Raw genomic sequence first — 7,858 nt, 5'->3', positions numbered from 1 at the left:
CACTCAAACATAAAATTACATGTAAACAAAACAAGCAAACCCAATATTCTTACAGACAACAACAGAGCTCAAGTCAAAAGTAAAACGGTATAGTCCAGAATGACGCAGGCGTGTGATCCACCAGACAGTCCGAACAGAATGAGCGCAAGTTAAAACCCGCTACTACCTGCAGCTCTCACGGCGCGAATCACGAATAAGCGGCGCAACACTGAATGCCAAACGCGTGCACAAGGTGGTGTTCAGCCGGTCACAGTCTAAAGTGATAGTGAATGGTGACTGAGCTTGACAGTTCCTGACGTTCTGCCAGAAATCTCCTTTTGAGTTCCAAGAAAGTTATAAGGGTTTGGAGGCAGCAACACAACGGTGAGCAAATGTTGACGCAAATTTCATTTTTGGGTGAACCATACCTTTAGTAATTATTCATATTGTCCACATCCATCCAGTCTGCAAGAGGGATGCAAGAATCTGTCTGTCTGTCTGTCATTTATCTACAGTACATGTACAGGACAGTTGCAAGTTTCAAAAAGTTTGCAAAATTCAACTGTTGGTTTATAGCTCCATCTACTGGTTTTAAGAAAGTGTAAAATCTTTGACATTTCTAGCAGTTGTGTTCGGATCAAAGGATTTTGAAGAAAAAATATTACTTTCATTGGGAGTTTCTTTCCATCCAATACCTTACATGCAATAAAACATTAAAGAAAATAAATTTAATAAATCCAGAAAATGACAAATTAGATCCGCATTTGTACTTTTTTATTTATTTTATTTTTATTATTATTATTATTATTTTTTACACATTTTTAATAGGAAAGGGGCCTTGAGCAATATACAGTCAGGGGACCCAGAATACCTTGTTACGGCGCTGTTTAGCAGGTATTGTTAGGAACACTGTCTGAGTTAGGGTTGGGTAACACTAACCCTAACACAATTTTATTTATTTTTTTCTACCTTTTCTCATTTAATAGTAAACAATCTAGATTACAAAATCAAATTATGTTAGCCAATAAACATGATATAATTGCTATAATTATTTTTCAAAATGGATTAAAATGCATTCATTTGCAAAACTATACAGAAATAAGTAGTTAATAAATGTTCCTGTACCACTAAGAAACCACTAGATGTCAGTAACTGCATAGATTTCAGAGATCACATATAACCCATTACATCGGTCATGTACATGTACGTACTATATATACTGTCAAATCAGACACATTTATCGTACACACTACATATTTAATCCTTTAAACTTCATTAAAGGGATTGTTCACCCAAAAATAAAAATTCTCTCATCATTTACCTTCATGTCATCCCAGATGTGTATGACTTTCTACCTTCTGCAGAACACACACGCAAAGATTTTTATAAGAATATGTCAACTCTGTTGGACCATACAATGCATGTGATTGGTGATCAGACATTTAAAGCTCCAAAAAGCACATAAAGGCAGTATAAAAGTAATCCAAACGACTCCAGTGGTTAAATACACATCTTCAGAAGTGATATGATAGATCTGAGTGAGAAACAGATCCAAATTTAAGTCCTTTTTTACTATAAATTCTCCTCCCTGCCCAGTAGGTGGCGATATGCACAAAGAATGTGAATGACAAAAAACAAAAGAGGAAGTGATGTGAAAGTGAAAGTAGAGATTGATAGTAAAAAAGATTGATCTGTTTGATTTTCTGTTGATTATTGATCTGTTTCTCACCCACACTTATCATATCACTTCTGAAGACATGGATTACTTTTATGCTGCCTTTATGTGCTTTTGGAGCTCCAAATTTTTGGTACCCATTCACTTGCATTATGAGGACCTACAGAGCTCAAATATTCTTTTAAAAATCGTTTGTGTCCAGCAGAAGACAGAAATTCATACACATCTGGGATGGCATGAGGGTCAGTAAATGATGAGAGAATTTTAGATTTTTGGGTGAACTGTCCTTTTATTATTACAAGTAAAATTCAACAAATAAGATTTGATGACTAATATAACTAAGACTGCAATGAAAATCTTTAAACATTGTTTCTCTGAAATTCAACACACACACACACACACACACACACACACAAATACTATATTAATAATGAAGAAGAATAATGTCCATTGGCTTGTCGATACGCCAGTGAACTGCAGCCATGAGGAAGGCGTGTCGCTCTGCCAGCGCGTGAGGTGACGTCATCAGACATTTCTCGTGCCACAATTGATTCTCCAAACTGCGTGAGGGCAGAGGACAGTTCTCGTTTCATTCTGTGTTTTTGCGCTGGATCTCACAAGTATTTCTGTTTCTCGGCTTCCTCCAGCCGTCTGCAAAAAGTTGGGCACCGTAAGTCTCTTTCTTCTTTTTTCCCCCTAAACTTCTCTCAAACTTTGTCGTTGTTTCGCCGTTCTCTCAGCTCGGTGTGTTTGGTTTTGTCGTTCAGCTCATGAATGTGTTTCACGCCTCAGGAAATCTCTGCAAAACGAGCTCCTCAAAAGAGTTTCTTGTCATTAATAAATGATAACGTCGTGTGGTTCTTCACACAGCCTGTTTCGTTTTGCCTGACATAGATAGCGGGTTTTTTTAGCCAGTTAGCCTGATAAAAGGAAGTCTCCCTAAGTCTGAACTAGCCTATTTAGTCATATTGAACCCTAAACTGTCAGTCCTTACAAGGGAACTCGTTATAGTAAGATTGACAAAAAGCTTTGGACCGGCTCCTGGGTATTTCTGTACTACCTTGTCATGTTTTATCGTTAGTTACTATTGAGAACACACGATCACGAAAAGTTCTGTCTTCTCCACCACAATCTAGTATGAGCTCAGTAATGTTTACACACAGATTCATATGAGACATCCACAGTCCCCTGTATAATAAATTAGCTGCCTTCGAGAGATGTTGGTGTTTAATTCTTTACTCCAATCTGGCCATACATGTTGACATGCAGACGATCTCTTATTGTTGTTTACTTTGATTTGCACTGCACTATTATTGATGACTTGCAGATCTCTGATGGATTTCATGCAATATGGTGCCACCCTTATGAACAGGCCTAGTTTTTCTTAAGCACCTGTTGAAATATCTCTAAAACATCATGAGCCAAAATAAATGACCATGCCTAACTACCTCCTGCCTGCAGCTGTTTGGGTCTGATTATGAAATTAAAACTAGAAGATGTGTTTTTTAATCTTTGATTCATTATTCGGGCATTGAAGAAATATCTCTAAATTAAATGGTTTGTATATTGCCTTGGTATAACCTAAATGTTTATATATTTACCCACCCTTGTCATCTCAAACACGTTCTCCATGGAACACAAAGAAAGATATTTTAATGGAGATATGATGTCTATTTGGCCATACAATGAAGGTGAATTCAAGCTTCTAAAAATACATAGGCGTAAAGGGAGTATAAAAGTAATCCATATGACTCTCTTCTAAAGTGATCCAATCGGTTTTGGGTGAAAACAGACCCATTTTCTCATTTTTGAGACTCATTTTTACTGAACGTCTTGCCATTGCAGTCTCTAGGCACCATCATGATTTCAAGCTTGATTACACTTCCTAGTGTTTGACACATGGGCAGAGCGCTAGATAGTGCTAGGAAGTGTAATCAAGCATGAAATCATGATCGCCAAGGACACTGCACATGTCAATATTTATAGTGAAAAATAAGTTCTGTTTTGGTCTATTCTCACCCAAAAGCAACTGGCTTGCTTCAGAAGACATGGATTAAACCACTGGAGTCTTATGGGTTACCTTTATGCTGCCTTTATGTGCTTTTTTGAGCTTAAATTTGGTCACCATTCACTTTAACTGTATGGACAAACAGACATCATATCTCCATTAAAATAGCTTTGTATGTGTTCTAAAGAATGTCATACAAGTTTAAGGCAACATAAGGGTAAGGAAATGATGAGAGAATTATAACTGTATAGGTAATTTAGAGTTAATTTAGAGGCAAAGCTTATTAAACTAGTTAAAATATTTAGTAGTAAACATGTTGCTTCATTGTTAACCAGACTCTCTAGTTTTCAAAGGCCTCACCCTACATGTCTAAGAGATTATCTATACCCATTTTACAGTTCCCAAAAAAGACCAGGTGCTTTCATGACTGCGGTTGAGGAACACCGTGCTGCCGCCTCCCTCATTCTCCCACTAATGCAGACCAGATGGAAATTAGAGCCACTGATGCAAGCCTAGTGATAACACTCACAACCATGTGTTCCCATGCCAGAAACCTCCCAAAACACGCACACGTCTGTTCTATCTGTTGGCCAAATTCACTAATGCATATAATTTGCTGTGAAAGAGGGAGTTGGCTCACAGAAGCCAAGCCTGCTGGTCATCCTGCTGTCACAAACTGTGAGGAAGAGCCACTTGCATAACATGATGTGGAGGTGTGGCAGCCTCTCAGGTTGGCACTTGGGGTCATGACACTACATGTTCAGGCTGCCATTTTCATTCATAATCCTCCTGATGATGTAACTGTGTGGCCTCATAAAAATTTCAGTAATGTCCCTATTTTAATATCAGATCAGCCATTGATACTGTATATTGTATTTCCGAGCCTGTCTAATTCAGGTGTTTTTTGAAACAGGTTCAGTAAACATCAAAGGGTTGATCAAGAATTGACAGCAGATGTACACACAAAAGCAGCCTCAGAGACACACATTCAGTTGTTTTATTTTGTAGCTGTTGAACAATGAGGGGTTGAGTCGAGGTTTCTGTTGCTTAGAAACAAGAGCACCCACCCAGAATAGCTCTATCTCCATTTTTATCCAGATTAACCCATCCTTTTAATACAGTTGAAGTCAGAAATTTACATACACCTTATCCAAATACATTTAAACTCAATTTTTCACAATTCCTGACATTTAATTATAGAAAATGTTCCCTGTCTTAGGTCAGTTAGGATCACTACTTTATTTTAAGAATGTGAAATGTCAGAATAATAATAGAGAGAATGATTTATTTCAGCTTTTATTTCTTTCATCACATTCCCAGTGGGTCAAAAGTTTACATACACTTTGTTAGTATTTGGTAGCATTGCCTTTACATTTTTTAACTTGGGTCAAACATTTTGGGTAGCCTTCCACAAGCTTCTCACAATAAGTTGCTGGATTTTTGGCCCATTCCTCCAGACAGAACTGGTGTAACTGAGTCAGGTTTGTAGGCCTCGTTGCTTGCACACGCTTTTTCAGTTCTGCCCACAAATTTTCTATTGGATTAAGATCAGGGCTTTGTAATGGCCACTCCAATACCTTGACTTTGTTGTCCTTAACCCATTTTGCCACAACTTTGTAGGTATGCTTGGGGTCATTGTCCATTTGGAAGACCCATTTGCGACCGAGCTTTAACTTCCTGGCTGATGTCTTGAGATGTTTTTTCAAAATATCCACATAATTTTCCTTTCTCATGATGCCATCTATTTTGTGAAGTGCACCAGTCCCTCCTGCAGCAAAGCACCCCCACAACATGATGCTGCCACCCCCATGTTTCACGGTTGGGATGGTGTTCTTCGGCTTGCTAGCCTCACCCTTTTTCCTCCAAGCATAATGATGGTTATTATGGCCAAACAGTTCAATTTGTGTTTCATCAGACCAGATGACATTTCTCCAAAAAGTAAGATCTTTGCCCCCATGTGCACTTGCAAACTGTAGTCTGGTTTATTTATGGGAGTTTTGGAGCATTGGCTTCATCCTTGCTGAGCAGCCTTTTAGGTTATGTCGATATAGGACTCGTTTTACTGTGGATATAGATACTTCTCTACCTGTTTCCTCCAGCATCTTCACAAGGTCCTTTGCTGTTGTTCTGGGATTGATTTTCACTTTTCGCACCAAACTACGTTCATCTCTAGGAGACAGAAAGTGTCTCCTTCCTGAGCAGTATGATGGCTGCGTGGTCCTGTGGTGTTTATACTTGCGTACTATTGTTTGTACAGATGAACGTGGTACCTTCAGGCATTTGGAAATTGCTCCCAAGGATGAACCAGACTTGTGGAGGTCAACAATTGTTTGTCTGAGGTCTTGGCTGTTTTCTTTTGATTTTCCCATGATGTCATGCAAAGAGGCACTGAGTTTGACGGTAGGCCTTAAAATACATCCACAGGTACACCTCCAATTCAGTACACCTCCTATCAGAAGATAATCGTCTATAGGCTTGACATAATTTTCTGGAATTTTCCAAGCTGCTTAAAGACACAGTTAACTTAGTGTATGTAAACTTCTGACCCACTGGAATTGTGATATATTCAATTAAAAGTGAAACAATCTGTCAGTAAACAGTTGTTGGAAAAATTACTTGTCATGCACAAAGTAGATGTCATAAAAGACTTAGTTTGCGAATATGAAATCTGTGGAGTGGGAAAAAATGAGTTTTAATGACTGTTTGTAAACTTCTGACTTCAATTGTAAATAGTTTGTACTCAGCCCTTATTTCTTTAATTGAAACCTTTTGTTTTTGAAAGCCCCAGTTGTGATTTCAAGTATAAAAGAAATGTCCTCTCTAATGGGAGTTTATCTGCTGTTTTTCAGGTCAAGAGTTCTTCAAAATTTTAGTCTTCTTTTTTTTTTCTTCACGACAACAGCAAGACAAGGCGGTCTGGTCACCTCAAGCCTGTGGATTTCTTCTGCCTCTTGGTGAGGATCTTCTAGGTGAGGAATTTCCACAAGAAATCTATCTTTAAATCTATTACAGATCATTTGGTGGTTTTTAACAAGCAAAGGCCACCCATACACTTACAGTCTGTGGTGATTGTCAAAAAGGAAGGAAGTGACCTTGATGTATGTGTTGCTGAATTGCTTAATCGGTTGCATTTGTTTTAAACTGGTAATGGATTCTTTCAAGAAAATAACTTTGAACTTTCAGTGAGCTGCTGTTGCCTAGTAACAATGTGGAAATAAAAGCCCATCTGACTGGGGGACTGGGTAGCTCAGGGCTGGCTAACACCCCTGGAGTTCGCTAGTTCGAATCCCAGGGCTTGCTGAGTGACTCCAGCCAGGTCTCCTAAGCAACCAAATTGGCCCGGTTGCTAGGGAGAGTAGAGTCACATGGGGTAACCTCCTCGTGATCGCTATAATGTGGTTCGTTCTCGGTGGGGCGCGCGGTGAGTTGGGCGTGGATGCCGCGGTGGATGGCGTGAAGCTTCCACACGCGCTATGTCTCCGTGGCAACGCGCTCAACAAGCCACGTGATAAGATGCGCTGGTTGACAATCTCAGACGCAGAGGCAACTAGGATTCGTCCTCCACCACCCGGACTGAGGCGAATCACTACGCGACCACGAGGACTTAAAAAAGCACGTTAGGAATTGGGCATTCCAAACTGGGAGAAAAAGGGGGAAAATCAACCACCCCCACCCCCAACCCCAAAAATAACATTTGCTAATCCATGCCTACGATTTTGCAATCAGTATTCTCAGTTTATAATGCATACTCACAGATTCTTAAATTGTTCCCTCTGTTTAACAAATCGTGCCCATGGATTAATAAATCAGTACTCTCAGATTTGTAAACCATATCTTTAATTTTTGCAGTCTGTACCCACAAATTCGTAAATCCCCACCCTCATTTTAGATATCTGTGCCAACTGTTTCGACCAGGCATTGACTGCTTTTGCAGTCGGGTTACATTTCATTGTGTGTGTTAAGTTTTTTTCCAAAATGGAGAATAGGATGACGTGACTTTGTCAACTTTTTGAGAGGAGAAGGTGAAAACCAATACAATACGAATAATGTACAGGTTATGTCTTCATTCCTTTGCTCTCTGGCTGAATGTTATTTTATGTAGTTATTTAATAATAATAACATATCAACCAAAGAAGCCTGTTACATGCACTATAAAAGTAGCATCCTTCAACTGTCAGGTAGCTATTTCTACTCAC

The 7,858-nt window shown here is 39.1% G+C and overlaps 1 protein-coding gene across 1 annotated transcript in view; it reads left to right on the top strand.

Annotated features, from left to right (window-relative positions):
• The first annotated feature begins 2,180 nt into the window (after positions 1-2,180).
• The window catches only part of LOC127453034 (neurocalcin-delta A-like), a 71,799-nt gene continuing 66,121 nt past the window's right edge, over positions 2,181-7,858 (top strand). Inside the window, exons 1-2 of the mRNA XM_051719028.1 lie at positions 2,181-2,324; positions 6,512-6,631. The gene's annotated coding sequence lies outside the window, so the exon portion shown is untranslated. The remainder of the gene's footprint in view (positions 2,325-6,511; positions 6,632-7,858) is intronic.

This window comes from Myxocyprinus asiaticus, chromosome 15 (genome assembly GCF_019703515.2).
Source record: "Myxocyprinus asiaticus isolate MX2 ecotype Aquarium Trade chromosome 15, UBuf_Myxa_2, whole genome shotgun sequence".
Taxonomy (NCBI): domain Eukaryota; kingdom Metazoa; phylum Chordata; class Actinopteri; order Cypriniformes; family Catostomidae; genus Myxocyprinus; species Myxocyprinus asiaticus.
The sequence above is the reverse complement of the archived record's forward strand: the minus strand, read 5'-3'. Positions and strand labels throughout refer to the sequence as shown.